Source organism: Callorhinus ursinus, unplaced genomic scaffold (genome assembly GCF_003265705.2).
Source record: "Callorhinus ursinus isolate GAN/ISIS: 27379988/994484 unplaced genomic scaffold, GSC_fseal_2.0 scaffold69, whole genome shotgun sequence".
Taxonomy (NCBI): domain Eukaryota; kingdom Metazoa; phylum Chordata; class Mammalia; order Carnivora; family Otariidae; genus Callorhinus; species Callorhinus ursinus.
The window spans coordinates 1645105-1664186 of NW_027397131.1; the positions used below are offsets into that span (position 1 = coordinate 1645105).

The window sequence follows — 19082 nt, forward strand, 5'->3', positions numbered from 1 at the left end:
TCATAAGGAATATTTTATTTTATTTATTTTTAAAGATTTTATTTATTTATTTATTTGGTGGGGAGAGAGAGAGAGAGAGAGAGAGCGTGTGTGCACAAGCTGGGGGAGGGGCACAGGGAGAGGGAGAGAGAATCTCAAACACACTCCACGCTGAGCACAGAGCCCCACACCAGACCAGATCTCAGGACCCCAAGAACGTGACCTGAGCCAAAACCAAGAGTCTGCTGAGCCAACCAGGAACCCCATAAGGAATATTTCAAAATAATAGTTTATTTTATTTTTACTTTTGTTTTTTTAAGATTTTATTTATTTATTTGACAGAGAGAGTTAGCGAGAGAGGGAACACAAGCAGGGGGAGTGGGAGAGGGAGAAAGCAGGCTTCCCTCAGAGCAGGGAGCCCAATGCGGGGCTCAATCCCAGGACCCTGGCATCATGACCTGAGCTGAAGGCAGACGCTTAACGGCTGAGCCACCCAGGCACCCCAGTAATAGTTTATTTTAAAAAAACTGACACTTTCCCTGATTTACAAAGCCTCTTGATTAAAAAAAAAAAAACTCACCTTAAAATAATCAATATATCTCACAACTAGTCCGTTTTAAAATCTCTAGATTATTATATATATATATTTCTTATCAACATTTACTATAGTCCCTTTTGCTGAACCATATGTTCCTGCTCGGGTGGCATATTTTGTAAGCAAACCAGTAAACCCCAATTTATCATTTTTGGGCACAGTCTTGGGCTTTGCATGTAAGAGCATAAAAATCCAAAAGCTCCAGTGCCTTTCCTTAGGGGAGCTTACGGTCTACAATGCAGACTGAAATGGCTCTGTCATGAGGAGAGTATAATACTTGTTATAAAAGCATATACAGGACACCAGGAGACTTTGGAGAAGGGAGAGAACACATCTGGTTTGTGTGTGTGTAGGGGGGGAGGCTAGGGGAACATCTAGTAAGCCTTTCATAAGCGTGAACGTTCACCACACAAACTCTTAACTTTTTTTATGATTAAAAATATAAGGAAATCCAGCCCTGCCTACATGGTTGCTGCTGTTTTCTTTTTGTCTTCTACTTTCTGCCTTCTCTCTCCCAGGATGGCCCCTGGAAAAGGGGAGGGAGGGAGGGAGAGCGCGCACTGTTTGCTGATGGCTTTATCTGGGTAGCTCCCAAGACCCCAGGTGCTGGTGTGCCCCATCTCCTTCCTGACCCACCCGGTTGGTGTGTCTACCGTGTAGACATGGTCTTTGCCATCAGGTGGCTTCTCCTGGCCTCCCCTGCCCCGCAAGTCTGAGACTCCCTGTAGCACAGCGCCTGTGCTGGTCTTCAAAGATGGAAGTCTCCACTTTCAGGAAGGAAAGAGATGAAACAGAAGGAAGCAGGGGGTGTGGGAGGACACTGCAGACCCACAGGAGCAGACCAAAGGCCACTGACCTGGACAACTGCAAATGGGGCAACTATGAAAATAAGACTCTTCATAGTCTTTCAGTTACTGGAGACCTATGATACATATTCCATTTATCATATAGATCAACATAATATCTTCGTTTGCCAGAGTAGTAACTAAATTTAGTCCCCTGGGGGGTGGGGGGCAAGGAGTCAGGAAACCTGACTTCCGGCTGAATATAAGCCATTGCCTGGCCAACATTAACGTCCCTGTCCATTCCTCTCATTGATGGTGTTTGTGTGCAAGCGATAACTCCTGACCATAACATCATCTACAAGTTCTTTGAATTTTCTGGCCAAAGCAATCTCCTTAAACCCAATGCAATAGAGGACAATGTTTGACAGTGAAACATGAACCTCTGGTAATAAATACAAGGGAAGCAGAATGCTTCACCAGTGAGGCTGCTTCCAGTTTATCATGGAATTCTTGAATGGCTGGTATCTATACAAGTGTTGTGTTTTTATTATTCATAGAAAAGTAGACCCATTGAAATATTTGTGGGAGGCCAATCTTAAGCTGTAGTTGTTTGTATGACACAGGAAAGTGAGTCTGCACAACTGTAAAATAAAATACTTGCATCATCCCATTTTTTAAACATTTTAAATGAAAACAGATTTGGGAATGGAAAATTTATATTTCCACAAAATATTGGAAATCCAAAGTCTAAACTGTTTGACTAGAAATTGTGAATCATAATAAAACCAATTCTCCCCCAAAACCTGACCTATTTGGTTTGGGCTATGCAGTATAACTATATATTTATACACCCCAGAATCCTGCCTGACAATTGAACATTCAGAGCAGAAGCATAAAAATCAGATTGGAAGCTAATAGAGAGTTCCTTTCTCTTTGCAAAAATTTGCTGGGTCAGGCAGTGTGGGAAATTTTACAAGGCTCACACTCTCTTCTTATTCTAAGGAGAAGTAAATGGCTTCAGAGCCCTTGGGCATTCTTTGGGAGGAGTGTGGTCACAGACTTTCAAAAATTGGGCTTTTTTTCACCATGAACTTGTTTGTTAATCCTCTTCCAGTCTGTAAATACAGCCTTCCCCCTGTTTCCCTGAATAAATTATGAGCTAAAAAGCTGTTTAAGGAAAGATGTTTTACTCAGATAAAATGAAAAACAAAAACAAAAACAAAAACAAAACCCTAAGTGAGGCACTCAGTAAACATAATGGGGCCGTGGTGCTCCTAGGCAAGTCACCAAACCTTCCTGCACCTCAGTTTTTCCGTCCGTGAAATGGGGGTAATAATACACATTCTGCTACCTCACAAATAATTCCTTGAGACTATTTCTATGAGGGACCAAGGAATCTTCTAGCAGAGAAGTGAGGGCCCTTCCAAAATGAACGCATGTGTGTTCATTCATTATACCAACACCGTATTGAGGGTCTTCATGAGAGGTATGTGGACTGTTCTGGTGACATAATAGTGAGAAGATGTACTGAACTATCTGAGCAAAGCAGAGTCAAGGCAGAATGTCCGTTGGCCTAACCTGTATGGACTTGTGCCTGATTGCTAGGGAGAGGCGCTGTGATTCAGAAATAACTATGATTGTCTGAATATGATTCTCATGGTCCAGTGGGAGACCTGCTGTAGGATTCATGGGACAGGGAGTGGCCCTGACTTCTGGGGCATCAGTGCTCCCATCCATCGCAGAGATAGAAGCTCTCAATTGGGCTTTTGGGACTCAGGAGCCTCCCCCATGGCCACAGGGAGCTGGAGTAAGAGAGATGTCTCTGTTCAGGCTGTTATAAGAAATATGTAGACTGAAGAGCTTAAACAGCATTTCGTTCTCACACTGTGGAAGCTGGAAGTCCAAGATCAAGGTGCCGGCAGCTTTGGTTTCTGGTGTGGACCCTTTCCCTGCCTTGCAACTTTCTCACTGGGTTTTCACATGGTGGGGATTGACAGAGAGAGAGAGATCTGGTCTCCTGCTCTGCTTATTAAGGGCCCAAATTCCATCGGGGGGGGCCCTCCCTCATGATATCATTTAAGCCTAATTGCCCCTCCAAGGCCTTACCTCCAAATCCCATCACACTGAGGATTAGAGCTTCAATATATGAATTCTGGGGGGACATAAACATTCAAATCCATGACAGGAGGGAAATGGCAGGTGACCCCCAGAGCTACAAGCTCCTGAGATCCTCTGGATGGGATCCTCTTGTGAGAAACCACTGCGGGTGAGCTTTCCAGGGAATGGTGGTGGGACCAAAAGAGTGAATGAGCTAAGAGCTGGAGAGATACTGTTCTTAATATTATGGTGGCTTGCTACTGTTACTGCTGGGGCTGTAGCTACTGCTGTCCTTACTAGGGCTACTACTACTGCAAGTACTACTACACATAGATGATGACGACGATGTCTCTTTAGGCACAAGGAAACATTCTCTGCCGTAGGAGCAGTGGTAGTACTGAACTTGAACCACAGCTGCGGAAAATAGGAGAAACAAAAATCAAACTAATATGTGAGAACTTGCCTTACAGAATTATATCAGATATCTCACTGGAAGTGAGATGTGAAGCTCAGTCAGTATTTTCATGGTTGACACCATTAATCATGGTCTTTTTAAAAATAATAAATCACTGGGGCACCCGGGTGGCTCAGTCGTTAAGCATCTGCCTTTGGCTGAGGTCATGGTCCCAGGGTCCTGGGATCGAGCCCCGCATCAGGCTCCTTGTTCAGCAGGGAGTCTGCTTCTCTCTCTCCCTTTACCACCTCTCTCCCCACTTGTGCTCTCTCTCTCTCTCTCTTCAAATAAAATTTTTAAAAGAAAAAAAAATGGGGCGCCTGGGTGGCTCAGTCGTTAAGCGTCTGCCTTCGGCTCAGGTCATGGTCCCAGTGTCCTGGGATCGAGCCCCGCATCGGGCTCCCTGCTCCGCGGGAAGCCTGTTTCTCCCTCTCCCACTCCCCCTGCTTGTGTTCCCTCTCTCACTGTGTCTCTCTCTCTCTGTCAAATAAATAAAATCTTAAAAATAAATCATTACTCTTTAAAAAAAAATCGTTACTCTTAAAAGATCCAAAATGAATTCTTGATTTTTCCTGATTATCTTTTTTTTGGGGGGGAGGTGAATATGTTTTCATTCTTTTTTTTTTTTAAGATTGTATTTATTTATTTGAGACAAAATAAGAGAGAGAGAGCACACGAGAGGGGGGAGGGTCAGAGGGAGAAACAGACTCCCCGCCGAGCCGGGAACCCGATGTGGGACTCGATCCCAGGACTCCAGGATCATGACCTGAGCCGAAGGCAGCTGCCCAACCAACTGAGCCACCCAGGTGCCCTGTTTTTGTTGTGTCTTACTGCAGCACACATTTTCATCTATGTGAGAACATTGTTTGGGTCTATTTTCTCGATTGTCTGAAGTGGCTGGCTGGACTTCTGTACAATCTGGACAGGATGACTGCTAGGATTGGACTGGGCTTCACTCGTGGGGGTGCAGTTTGAGGATTACCTAGAACTTGCGCAGCTGCGGACTGAGGGAAGGGGATGTGCTGTTCAGGGGTAAAGCCACGTGAGAGAGAGCGGTAACCCTCCAGAAGTGTGGAAAATTTCATTAACAGACTGATGCCCTGAATTCAGACATTAAAAGAAAAGCGGGGGGGGGGGGGGATCAGTATTTACTATCTAGGCTCCAGATTACACTGGTTCTCTCAAAACTATCCCTTAGATTTTAAATATTTGTAGTTCCCATAAACCATATTCAGTGCGATGACTGGAGCTGGGTCATCCTAACTGACATTGTCTGTGAGAAGACATGACCGTATTCTCACATGTTGTTAAGGCATTTATCCTGCTATCTGGGCACCAGGGATTTTCTGTTTCTCTCTCCCACTGGGCAGGGAAAATCACCTCTGCATCTCTGGCATCCTAGCACCTCCTGGCAAAGAGCTAGGGTTCTGTAAATGTTGGGTGAATGAATGCTCACCTATCTATTCTATCATCATATATATTCTGTTGTGTCTCGTTGCAGTTCAGATGCTCTGAATGAGTAATATTTAGGACACAAAATAGGCAGATTTGGTGATTCATCAGATGTGAGAAGAAAGAGAGAATGAGATCAATCAACCTCGGATGACACCTAAGGGTCTGGACTAAACAATCGTAAGCACTTTGAGTGACATTCATTTATTTTTATTTATTTTTAAAAGATTTTTATTTATTTATTTGATAGAGACAGACACAGCGAGAGAGGGAACAAAAGCAGGGGGAGTGGGAGAGGGAGAAGCAGGCTTCCCGCGGAGCAGGGAGCCCGATGTGGGACTCGATCCCAGGACCCTGGGATCACGACCTGAGCCGAAGGCAGACGCTTAACGACTGAGCCACCCAGGCGCCTGACATTCATTTAAATAGGAAATAAGAGGTGAGTAGTATTTTGGGGAAGAACAATGAGGTTTATGATTTCTATCGACAGATAAGAAAACTGAAGTTTACAGAATTAAATCTTGTGCCTGAACCCAAACAACTAACACGCGGCAGAGCAAGGACTCGAGCCTAGGCAGCTATGCAGCTGACCTAACAGCTATTATTAGAACATTTCTTAATCTTAGGCCCTGCCTACCTGCCCAGGAGGAGGCACGCATTTCAGCCAAAGCCGGCTGACTGGAGAGACTGAAATGTCTGTTCCTCCAACATTGAGCGCATCTGTGAGCCCAACCGGTTGCTGTGATGGAGACACATCAAGACACACCAACATTGTTAGTGTTAGGTGTTTTTAAATACCATCAATTTTTTTTTCAAAGCAAACATCTTGAGAAATTATTCCTAAGTATCAAAGTGAAGAAAGCTATATTTAGTAAAGGTATTGATTAAAAATATTAGTAAAGAAAATGGAAATATCCCATGTGTGCATGTATATATGTGTATGGGTGTTTATGTGCTTGTTGCTCACTTTCTAATTTTATCATCAAATTTTCTTTATTTATTTTATGGGGGAGAATTTCATGTTATAGGGTAAGAATTTATAAGTGCTTAAAAGACTTCCCAAACTAAAGGCAACTCTGAAGAATTTTAACAGCAACATCCGTCATTTTATTGTTTTTATCTGTAAACTGACAATATCATTTAATATTACTTAAATCAGAGGACTAAATGAGCTAATATACTTAAAATGCCCAGAACAATTTCTGACACACAGTAGAAACTTGATAAACTTTAGCTCTTGTTATTGCTAATAGTTTTTTATTTCCCTTCTCCACAGCTATCTATTGAATACCGACTCTTGTCCAAGCACATGTGGGCTCAAAATCCTGATGTCTTTAAAACATTTTCAGGGAAATAAAGTTTCAAAAAATTTATTCTGTAAACTTATGGTAAGAAAAGGGTTTTAAAAATTATTAACATTAGATGAAAAAGATGCTTTTTCTCTAAGCCATGTTTAAGATAAAATTTCTAATCAGGCATCAGCCAATCACATGCCGTGACTGGATAAAAATTCACTTTAAATTTTTATGTAATGACATACATTTCTTTAACAGGCTGTGAATCACATATTTATTTAAACAATAGAAAACTTTACAAATTCTTGTATTTAAGATATTACTTTTTAATATCCTTGCATTAAAATGAAAATGATTACTTTTTAATATTACTAGAAACCACCCTATCCCCAATTGTAAAGATATATTTCTTGTGTGATTTTATTATATGCTTAATAATAGTACCTGTGAGCTCGGATTTCTTTTGAATAAAATTGATTGGAAACAATATCTACCCTAAAGCATCTTTAATGTCATTATAGATGGGTAGGAGTAAATTAAGCGGTATTTAGGCACCAAAGTCTTTAATTTCATTGCATTTGAGTAGGAGTTAGACATTATGAGGTCCAATTAAAAAAGTCGCTAATGTTTTTACATCTGAGTAGGAGTAAATTAAACAAAATCACTCCTGAGCTGCTAATATCATTTTAATTGAATGTCATTCAGTTTCTCACTGCTGTTACAACACTACAGATAATGAGGCTATTTCTACAACGCATCTGACTCTAGGGCTATGGCTGCTGAAAATAAAGTTATAGGTTAGGAGATGACAAGGCAAACACTGGGACATGGAAGAAGAAGGCAGCTGATCTGTCGAGAGAGGTGACATCCTGTTTGATGACATGACCTACATATATTAAAACTACTGGATCAAGAAGCCCAAAAACCTGCGGGCTGCAAGTTGGATTGTTACTCTTGCAGAACTGGCTTTGGAAAACTACATTTTCCCCGATGATGAGATTTATAGATTCTGAAAGCTAGAAGCACTAATCCCATTGATTTAGCTACCATGAATTATTCATAGAGTTTGATTCAATGGAGAATTTGAAGTTGAGACAATAGTTAAGAAAGGCATCTAAAATAATAGAGTGATAACTTTAAGACAAAGTAATACAAACATTAAATGAAGTTTCTTCTGTACCTCAGCTTATTATTTGAGACCTTGAAAGATTTTAATAATTGGAGGAGGAAAAATTTTAAAAGGAAATCCAGATTTGGTGCATAAGCCGTACAGCAATACTACTATTAATAATATTATTATTATTTACATTAAAGTTTACCAAGTGTTGATTGGGGAAGCAGAAGATTTATTAATGAAAACTACTATTAATCCTTTCAAAAATTAAAAAAGAGTTATCAAAGAATGTTTATATACATAGTACATTTATACATTTAAATATACATTTATGTACATTCACAAATTAATGGCTTATAATGTAAAACACCTGTTCCCTCTACTGCCCCATTCAAAAGTTGTTAATCGAACCATCCTAAATGGGGATCTGTCTGTATAAAGAGCAAATGACAAATGTCCTTTGGTAGATCAGGTAATTGTTCCCGGTTCTTTACACCCTCTCTATAAGAGGAGTGTGCGTTATCCATTCTGCCATGAGACTTGGCAAAGCCTCCAAGTAAAATAGGTGAGTCAACATCCTGGCCTTGTTGATATTAGGATTGGCCACCTGACTTGACTTGGCCAATGGAAAGTTAGCAGATCTGATGAAAACAGAGGCTTTAAATATGCACACTTTGGCTTGGCTCTCTGTGCTTCTGTCATCTGTCTTGGACATAAGCATGTCCTAAAATGACCCTGGTCCCAGAATGAGAGATGTGGAACAGCCTGTACTTGTATAAGCCTGAAGCAGGGCTTCCCTAGCCAACCTGTGGGCACACAGGAGAAATGGGGGCTTGCAGTTTATACCATTAGGTTTTCTTTGATCGTTCAGAATATTATGATGGAGGGCGCCTGGGTGGCTCAGGTCATGATAATGGGGTCCTGGGATGGAGCCCCACATCAGGCTCCCTGCTCAGTGGGGAGTCTGCTTCTCCCTCTGCCCCTCCCCCTGCTCTTGCTCTTGCTCTCTCTCTCTTTCTCTTGCAAAAATAAATAAATAAAATCTTTAGAATATTATGAGGGAAATATAGTCACCAATAAAAGACTTTCAGAAATAAATCAAGGAAATGCTCAAAACCTCAACTGAAATGAGCGAAAAAACCAAGAATAGATTAGTCTCTCTCCAGCTCTAATTCTTTCTTTTGCCCTTGCTTGCTCCTGCTCTTACACACAGACACAAAACATAAAATGCCAATCAACATATGGAAAAGTATTCAATTTTAGTAATAATCAAACTCAGCTTAAAATATCAATGATCTATTCCTCAACTTCTCAACTTCTTACTGTAATACTCTAGATGGAATTACCATTTCTTTTTCTTGCAATAACCAATTACCTGGTCTTCCCTGATGCATTCTGATTGTTCAGTAATCTATTCTCCATATTGCAGAAAGAGGGAAAATTTCAAAATTCAAATCCAATCATGTCACCTCCATGCTAACCCCCCAGTTATATCTTCACCTCATCTCAAACCACTCTTAAGTATTCTAGTCATTTCCTATAGTACATTTATCTGTAATTATATTTCAATTTGCATAATTATTTGTTCAGTATCTATCTCCTATACCAAACTATACACTCCAAGAGATCAGAAACTAGGTCTGTTTTGCTTGCCAGTGTATTCCTGGATAGGTATTTTGTCTAATTAATTAATGAACATTATTATTTTGCAGTTAATTGAGACTGATGAAAAGTTAGCACTTCATGTTGGCAAAGCTACAATAAAGGGGTGCCTGGCTGGCTCCACTGGTAGAGCATGTGACTCTTAATCTTGAGGTCTTGAGTTTGAGCCCCACATTGGGCGTAGAGTTTACTTAAATAAAATTAAGAAAAAAAAGTTACTATTTCTCAGGAAATGCTGCTAGCAGTTTGAATTAGTATTACTCTTCCAGACAGAAATTTTATAACATATACCAGGTTTATACTTTTCATGACCTTTGATCCAGTTACTTCACTTCTAGGAGTTTTATGTATGTATGTATGTATGTATTTAAAGAGCAAGAGAAAAGAGTGTGCACGGGCATGCGCAAGTTCAGGGCGAGGGGCAGAGGAAGAGGGACAGGGAGATAGAGAATCTTAAGCAGGCTCCATGCCCAGTGCAGAGCCCATGTGGGGCTTGATCTCATGACCCTGAGATCATGACCTGGGCCAAAATCAAGAGTCGGATGCTCAACTGAGCCACCCAGGTGCCCCTCAGTTTACCTTTTTTTTTTTTTTAACAAAAGCTAATTTACTCACTTGTGAGCTTTTAAATGCTTTCAAGCACTCTTAATTTTTGTTTAGCTTTTCTAATTGTCCTCAGAGGAAAAGGTGGTCCAAATTAGATTAGTAGAATCCAAACATTGAAAATCATTTATGTTTTCTAGATGCACTGTTTTTCTCCATTTAAAACCCCACTACATTATTAATATCCAGTATTTTTAATTTGCTTTATTCAAGACAACACTAATTATGGCAGAAAGTTAATTACTGGAAGACCATTCATTAGATGATGATTTTAGTTGTCTGTCTTAAGGACATATTTGGCCATCTTGATTGTCCTTATTCATTTCCAAGTTTTCCACCAGCCATATAAGTATACAAGTGAGATACACATTAGATGCTTTTATAGCAGCTAAGTCTATCCATTTTAACTAGTTAAAAATATAGTTTCACTGTTAGATGAAATTTTATTTATAAATGTTCAATCATCCTATTTACTAGCTACATTGTATGCATTTAAAAATAAAAACTAAACTATAAAATCTGCTTTAAAGGCTATTAAATATGAAATCAAACACACAATACACTTTATAAACACTAATAAGCATCTACTGCATTCCAGGCAGTGTTCTGAGCAATGGACTTACAGTAGTGAATAAAACAGAATAACAACCATAACAAAACCCAATATCAACAACCAAAAAAACAAAGCAAACCCAAGAATCTTTGCAAAATAAAACTTTTCCTTTAGGCCAAATTCAGCAGTCCTTATCATTCTTCCTAATTTGATGAGCTTTGTTTTTCTTTGTGTGTTTGTCATGTCCTACAAGCTCCTTTCCAACCTTAGATATGCATAGATTACTATGTATAACTATGTCAAACACTGTGGACTACTCTTCCTCCAGCCTTGGATGAACTGTTAAGAAGAGCCCATAACTTTTATCATCAATCTCAGAGAATAAATTCTTCTAATAATATTGTCCCAAGAACAGGCTCATTTCTGTCATTGATTTGTCCAGCCGGTGTCACAATGGACATCTAGAGTCTCATTCAAAGTTAAGAGTTCTCCCTTCTTTGCAACCTGAGCCTCCTTCAAGTCAGCAAACCTGCGGCTGGGAGGTGGATGTGGTTCCATTCTTCCATTTATTTCTACCTGTTCTCCTCCTGCTCTCCCCCTCACCTGATTGTTCCTGGCTCCTCCTGGGTTGGATAAGGAGCTGGAAGAGGAAAAGGACTTGGCACACACATAATTTAGTGATGGTGCCTGCTGGGTATGCAGTATTCCCAATGTAGTTTTCCTTCTCTCTTATTTCATGCTCTCATGGGTTCCTTGCAAGATATGCATGCCTGGAACCCTGTCTACATTTCCCATGGCATGAGAAAGTCCATTTTCCTTGCTTCTCACTCAGACTTCCTGGACTTCCCATGGTCCACCACACTTGCCCACTTCATTCCTTGAGGAAGTCCTCTTGGGCAGGATTCAATCCAGCCGTGTGCTCATACATTTATGCTCTGCCATTGGTGTAGGTACAGTTTTCTTCCAATGCAGTCACACCATCCATTTACTCCCTAATCTCCAGGAGACACATTGGGCTTTTGAATGATTCTCTCCTTCTTACTTGGCTTAACTGAAGCACAAGCTCTGTCATCCTTCCCCTTATTGGCGGAGGGGGAGGGAATACACAGAAGACCAATAAATCTCCAAATAAATTCTCCTTCTTCTTTCATAACTTCAATCCTTTTATATCCTTAGGAGGGGGCATGGGTTAGGGTTCTGCAAACTATTTTTAGCTACCTCTTTGGCAAATCCTTCCTAGATGGTCCAGCATCCAATTTGGAATGCCATGAGATTTGGCACTTATTGGCCATTAGGCATTATCCAAAATTAAGGCAGAAATTGTCCTGTGTTAACATCCTGCTGCATCGACTATAAAGTATTTGTATTCTGGCACAGTGGGATGAAAAATATCACTAGTTATAGAAACTCATTGCACCTTCTTCTTCTTCTTTTTTTTTTTTTCTCTTTATCTTACAAGGGGAGTGTCTTAGTTTATCTCTGGAAAGATAGATTTTTACTTATTTTAAAAAATAATCTGATGAACATTTTTTATTTAAAAAGGTGATTACAGCAGTTCTACAAGGAGAAGGGGAAACACAGTATGCTGATGTGTTGTGCTCAGTAGGTGAGAGGAATCCTTGAGTTTCCCGGGAAAGGGGCAGAAGGGGCCTGGAAAGGGAACTCTGTGGGGAGCCTTGAAGCAGTTTGGTGAGGGAGGGCCCATAAGCCTATTGGGAGGTCCTGGCCCAAGGAGAAAGGATGATTAATGACAGGGATGGTCAAGGGAATTTAAACACAAGGATGCCTGCCACTAAGTGCTGAAGGGTTTAGTGCCAATCCTCTTTTGTAAGTAGGCTATAGATAGTGACCTTGTGTTAAGAGGTGGCTTTGGAAGTTAAAGCAAAACAGATCTTGTGTAATGTTTGGGATGATGTTAAATACAGGAAACAAGACTCTCTAGTGAGACCAAGTGGGAGCAGGAAATCGAGTGAGAGTTGACCATGAGAAGTGAATCATGGCGAGGACACTAATCTTCCCATAGTATGGGATGGGGGGATTGGGGCACTTAAATTTTTTTCATTATAGAAATTTTTTTTAAAGATTTTTTATGTATTTATTTGACAGAGAGAGACACAGAGAGAGAGGGAACATGACCCAGGGGAGTGGGAAAGGGAGAAGCAGGCTTCCCGCTGAGCAGGGAGCCCAATGTGCGGCTTGATCCCAGGACCCAGGGATCATGACCTGAGCTGAAGGCAGACGCTTAACAACTGAGCCACTCAGGCGCCCCTCATTATAGAAACTTTGAAAAACACTAAAAAATAGCAGTGAGAACTTGGTTACCTATCATTCAGTTTCAAAAGCCATTGAGACATTTTTAAATTTTTTGTATTTAAGGAAAAAGTGAGCTCATTAAGGATGAAGGACTTGTGACAAAAACAGGGAGTCCTCATCTGGGTTATAGTTGCAAAATGGTGATTGGGAGGCTTCTTATAATGTTCTAGGAACAGCGGTGGAGTCAGTCCATTCACATATCAATAAATTTTTAAAAAGATTTTTATTTATTATTTGACAGAGAGATAGAGAGAGAGCACAAGTAGGCAGAGCGGCAGGCAGAGGGAGAAGGAGAAGCAGACTCCCCATGGAGCAGAGAGCCCAACGTGGGTGGGATCATGACCTGAACTGAAGGCAGCTGCTTAACCAACTGAGCCACCCGGGCGCCCCTATCAATAACTTTTCTAGCAGGAGATCTGTTACACCTGAAAGACTTCTCACATGAAGAAGTAATTCCAACATCCCTTAATTTTTACCCAGTACTAACAATTTATTTGAGAGAGATCGGTGTTTGTTTATTTTGTCAGATGTATTTGAGTTATGTGTATATGTGCCTTTGGCAAGGCATTAGAGTACACAGTAGTCTTAGAAAGTTGCTCAATTTTCTCCAGGTGCATAGATTCCTGGAAAGTCACTGTAAGGATGATGTCAGTATCCTAAAACTGGTCAAAACAAAAAAATACATTTGTTATCTCACATACCAGGAAGTCCAAGGGCAGAATAGTTCCAGGATTAATTCAGTGGTTCTGAATGTTGTCAAAGCTCCAGGCTCCTTTCATCTCTTCACTGTGTTATGGCCAGTGTTTTGATTTTTCCTTATGTTTCCTTCATGTTTACAGGATGACTGCTGCAGATCCAGGCATCATATCCTCACATGGCAGCACCCCCGGGAAGAAAGGGGAAGAATTTTCCCTCTCTTATGCCTTATTAGAGAAGACAGCCATTTGCAGATATACCCAGCAAATTTCCGACCAAAGCCCGTTGGCTGAGATTGAGTCACATTTTCGTGCCCTAGCTGCAAAGAAGGCTGGAAAAGAATCAGGTGTTTTAAAATGTATCTTAGATGGTAGGATAGCTCTATTTTTATCATCAGGAACCTCCATACTGTTTTCCAGAGTGGCTGTACCAGCTTGCATTCCCACCAACAGTGTAAGAGGGTTCCCCTTTCTCCACATCCTTGTCAACATTTGTTGTTTCCTGTTTTGTTAATTTTTGCCATTCTAACTGGTGTAAAGTGGTATCTCATTGTGGTTTTAATTTGTATTTCCTTGATGGCTAGTGATGTGGAGCATTTTTTCATGTGTCTGTTAGCCATTTGTATGTCTTCTTTGGAGAAGTGTCTGTTCATGTCTTCTGCCCATTTTTTGACTGGGTTATTTATTTTTTGAGTGTTGAGTTTGAGAAGTTCTTTATAGATCTTGGATATCAGCCCTTTATCTGTAATGTCATTTGCAAATATCTTCTCCTATTCTGTGGGTTGCCTCTTAGTTTTGTTGACTGTTTGCTTTGCTATGCAGAAGATTTTTATCTTGATGAAGTCCTAAAAGTTCATTTTTGCTTTTGTTTCCCTTGCCTTTGGAGACCTGTCTTGAAAGAAGTTGCTGTGGCCAGTGTCAAAGAGGTTACTGCCTATGTTCTCCTCTAGGATTTTGATAGATTCCTGTCTCACATTGAGGTCTTTCATCCATTTTGAGTTTAAAATTTATCTTAGGAAGTGGGCTCTGCCTAAGGAAAATGTAAGTTGGAAATGATTATTGGTAGGCAACCATTGGTGTCTGCCACCATTATTTAGGAAGTAAATATGATTAAATAATGGTATTTAATTCTGTTGCATGCTAATATTCTTAGCACAAAATGATGCCAACGTGATGCTGAACATGGTGCCCTTAAAGCTACTATGCAAGAGCAGCAAGTCCCCAAGTAATGCATGGTAGAGTTTTAACGATTGTTCCAGGGAAGGTCAAGGTGTAGAGGAATGAACCGAGGGCTAGGAGTCAGAAGACTAAAGATTTAGACCTGGCTTTGCCCCTTTCCAGCCTGACACTGGTGCAAATAAATCCAATCTTAAAAGTCTTGATGTTCTTATCTATAATTATCTGTGGAAGAGAGATGTTTTTGGTTTGCCTTGAAGTGATTTTCCTTTATTCCAATAAGAGCACCTCAACTTTTCCTTTAGTGCTTGCTATCTTGGTAGGTCTGTTTCCTGCCCAGCTCTGGCCACAGGATGGCAGAGAGTCCCAGCTTGGCCAACTAAATCCTTCTCTTGATTCCAGCTTGATTCAGCTACTGCCCTTGTTCCCTGCTCTACTTTAGAGAGAAATGCCTCAGATGTCTTTTTTCCTCTTCTCCCATTTTCTCTTGAACCCTCTCCCACTGGTTTTTTTGCTCCCACCACATTATCTGAATAGCTCTGGTTGCCAGCAGCCAACATATTGCTAAATTCAATAGTTAATTCTATCTTACTTGGCCTATGGCCCTCATTTGGCACAGAGTCTCTTGAAACGTTTTCTTTGTTTGGGTTTTAGATACAAGTCTCTTCTGGTTTATTTCTCATTCCTTTGCTGAATCTCCCTCATGTCTCTGACCTGTCAATACTTATGCCTCTACATGTATTCTGTGGGTGAATTCATCCAATCCTATGGCTTTAGATGCCACTTATGGAGTGACAACCACCATATTAATACCTTAGGATGGAGCCATTCCCTAAGTTCTGGATTTATATATCCAACTACTGCTCAGGATGTCCACGTGAATGTTTAACAGCCATCTCAAATTAATCCGTCCCAAATAAAATTCCTAATTCCCATTGCAATTTCCATGTCCACTACCTACCATATAACCTATCCCACCTCATCATGATTAATACAAATTCCCCCTTCCCTTAGTGTCATTTTGACACCATCTCATTACTTTTCTTGCATTTTTTTCCTATGAAGTAGATTTTGAAAAATTAGAAAAATCTGATTATTTTATTTTAAGAGAGGGAAGGGGGAGAAGGGTGAGAGGAAGAGGGAGATAGGGAATCTTAAGTAGGCTCCACATCCAGTGCAGAGCCGATGCAGGGCTCAATCTCACAACCCCGGTATCAGGACCTGAGCCAAAATCAAGAGTCAGAGGCTTAAGTGATTGAGCCACCCAGGCACCCCTAGAATAATTTCATTAGTTTAAAAAGCTCTTTGGGAATTTTGATCAGAACTACATTGATTATATAACATAATTTGAAGAAAATGAGCATTCTTACAATAATGAGTCTTCCCTATTCCATTCACAAACCCAACACAGCTTGCCATTGGGATGCATTCCATTTTGATGGTCAAATTATTTGTCAAATAAAAATTCCTTAATACAGTTACTGGATTTTCCTATATTAATGATCAAAATTTTGTTTGAATAGGGAGTAATACACCCATTTGTCTTTTAAAAGAGTTTCTAAATGAAAATTACCATAATGACCATTGTATTTTTTTAAAAAGCAAGCAAATATTCAATGAGTAAATTTTGCTTCTTTTATATTTATATAATATCTCCTCATAATGTCAGTACTTTTTCATGCACCTTTGACTCCTCTATTTTTTGTCTATTTCCAGTCAAATTTCATGTCTCAGGGAACCATTCTGGAATATTACTAAAATATTTCTTCCATTTCCATTTCTGGTGCCACTAACCTAACCCAAGCACTTGTTTGCAAGCTTGGCTTAAACAATTATTAGTGCAGTTTTTCTAGTTGGTCCCCTACTTTCTTCTTTTTCTTTTCAGGCTGCCATCTTGTTCCCCCACTCTCTTATAGTCTGTATTTGTCCTTAACACTACTGACATGTTGGCTTTTATATTTTTTTTAAGTTTTTAAGTTCCAGTTAGTTGATGTACAGTTTCAGGTATACAATATAGTGATTCAACACATACAACGCCCTGTGCTCATTATAACAAGTGCCCAATCACCTGTTTCACCCATCACCCCACCTACCTCCCCTTTGGTAACTATCAGTTTGTTCTCTATAGTTAAGAGTCTGTTTCTTGGTTTGCATAGCTCTCTTTGTCCCCCCCTTTGCTAGTTTGTTTTGTTTCTTATATTCCACATTTGAGTAAAATCATATGGTCTTTCTCTGACTTATTTCCCTTAGCATAATACTCTAGCTCTATCCATCCATGTCCTTGCAAATGGCAAGAGTTCATTCTTTTTGATGACTGAATAATATTTCATTGGGTATATATACCACCTCATCTTTATCCATTCATCAATTGATTGGAACTTGGACTGTTTCCATAATTTGGCTATTGTAGATAATGCTGCTATAAACTTCAGGGTGCCTGTATCCCTTTTAATTAGTATTTTTGTATTCTTTGGGTAAATACCTACCAGTGCAATTGCTGGATCATAGGGTAGTTCTATTTTTAACTTTTTGAGGAACTTCCCTGCTGTCTTCTAGAGTGGCTGCACTAGTTTGCATTCCCACCAACAGTGCATCCTTGCTAACACCTGTTGTTTCTTGTGTTGTTGATTTTAGCCATTCTGACAGGTGTGAGGTGATATCTCATTGTAGTTTTGGTTTGTGTTTCCCTGATGATCAGTGATGTTGAACTTCTTTTCATGTGCCTATTGGCCATCAGTATGTCTTCTTTGGATAAATGTCCATTAATTTATTTTTAAATTTATTTATTTATTTATTTTTAAAGATTTTATTTACTTATTTGACAGAGAGAGAAAGAGCACAAGCAGGGGGAGTGGCAGGCAGAGGGAGAGGGAGAAGCAGGCTCCCTGCTGAGCAGGGAGCCCGATGTGAGGCTCCATCCCAGGATCCTGGGATCATGACCTGAGCTCTAGGCAGCTGCCTAATCGACTGAGCCACCCAGGTGCCACTTCTGCCCATTTTTTTAGTGGGATTATTCATATTTTGGGTGTTGAGTTTTATAAGTTATTTATATATTTTGGATTCTAACCCTTTATCGGATATGTCATTTACATACGTCATCTTCTCCCATTCTGTAGGTTGCCTTTTAGTTTTGTTGGTTGTTTCCTTTGCTGTGCAGAAGCTTTTTATTTTGATGTAGTTCCAATGGTTCATTTTTGCTTTTGTTTCCCTTACCTCAGGAGACATAGCTAGAAAGAAGCTGCTATGGCCAATGTCAAAGGAGTTACTGCCTGTATTCTCTTCTAGGATTTTTATGATTTCAGGTCTCACATTTAGGTCTTTAGTGACATGCTGATTTTTAAATACTACTTTGTATTGATGTGCTCCTTCTCACTAAGGCTTTAGCCATTCAATAGCACAGAGTCCTAGCATCCAATTTCCACATCTAGAGTTAAGAACAAAGACAACACACCAAAGATGGAGCTGTAGAAAACAGAAAAGAACCTGGGTGCTTGATGATATTGTTGAGCCCTGAGTCAGTTTAGCTAAAAATGTACAACTAACTAGACTTCTTGCTATTGAAGGTAACAATTTTCCTTACCAAACTGAGCTGGAATTTCCTGATATTTGTTGCTAAAATCACCCTACGTAATATAAGATCTCACACTAATGCTGGTTGATGGCCAAGACTGCATGGAAGGAGCCTTCCTCAGTAGGTTCCTAGCCTGAATTAAGAGCAGCTGGTAATCAACTCATGGCTCTTGTGGGCAATAAGATGAACAGAGTGTTTGAACAGCTCTAACAAGGAAATTTTGGAAGCCCCCATGTCATACTGGCCAGGACTGGGTCATGGGTGTGAGGAACAGGATGATCATGATTGCAGTGGTGCCAGAGGCTCAACTACAGTGACCACATTTGCACTTCATTGAATAGATAGTGACATGTATTTGTTGATTTTTTGCTTTTAAGACTCTTAAAATGTCTGATTTATAATTTCATAGCCTTTAAAGCTGGTAGCTTAGCGCTGTCGTTCCCCAACACGGCGGTTTACTCATTGAAATCACCTGAAGAACCTAAACAAACAAACAAAAAACAACTGAGCAAACTCCCTTCTTCCCAAAAGATTCTGAGGGTCTAGGAATCTGTTTATAAAACATTTCTCAGGGTTTGGCAACTACTCCTTTGAAGTTATCTAGTCCAGTCATCTCTTTTGCACATTAGGAAACCTGAAAATGTGAGAGGTTTAAGTGACACGGGTGCTTTTTCCACTTTTCCAGGTTTGGTAAGCAGGTACCAATGAACATATCATCCAGCTGCTGGAACAAAAACT

At 40.1% G+C, this 19082-nt stretch overlaps 1 long non-coding RNA gene across 1 annotated transcript in view; it reads left to right on the forward strand.

Moving 5' to 3' along the window:
• LOC141371353 (uncharacterized) overlaps window positions 1-13939 on the forward strand; it is a 63509-nt gene extending 49570 nt beyond the window's left edge. Inside the window, exon 3 of the long non-coding RNA XR_012376251.1 lies at window positions 13742-13939. This is a non-coding gene — a long non-coding RNA (uncharacterized lncRNA). The remainder of the gene's footprint in view (window positions 1-13741) is intronic.
• The last annotated feature ends 5143 nt before the right edge of the window (window positions 13940-19082 follow it).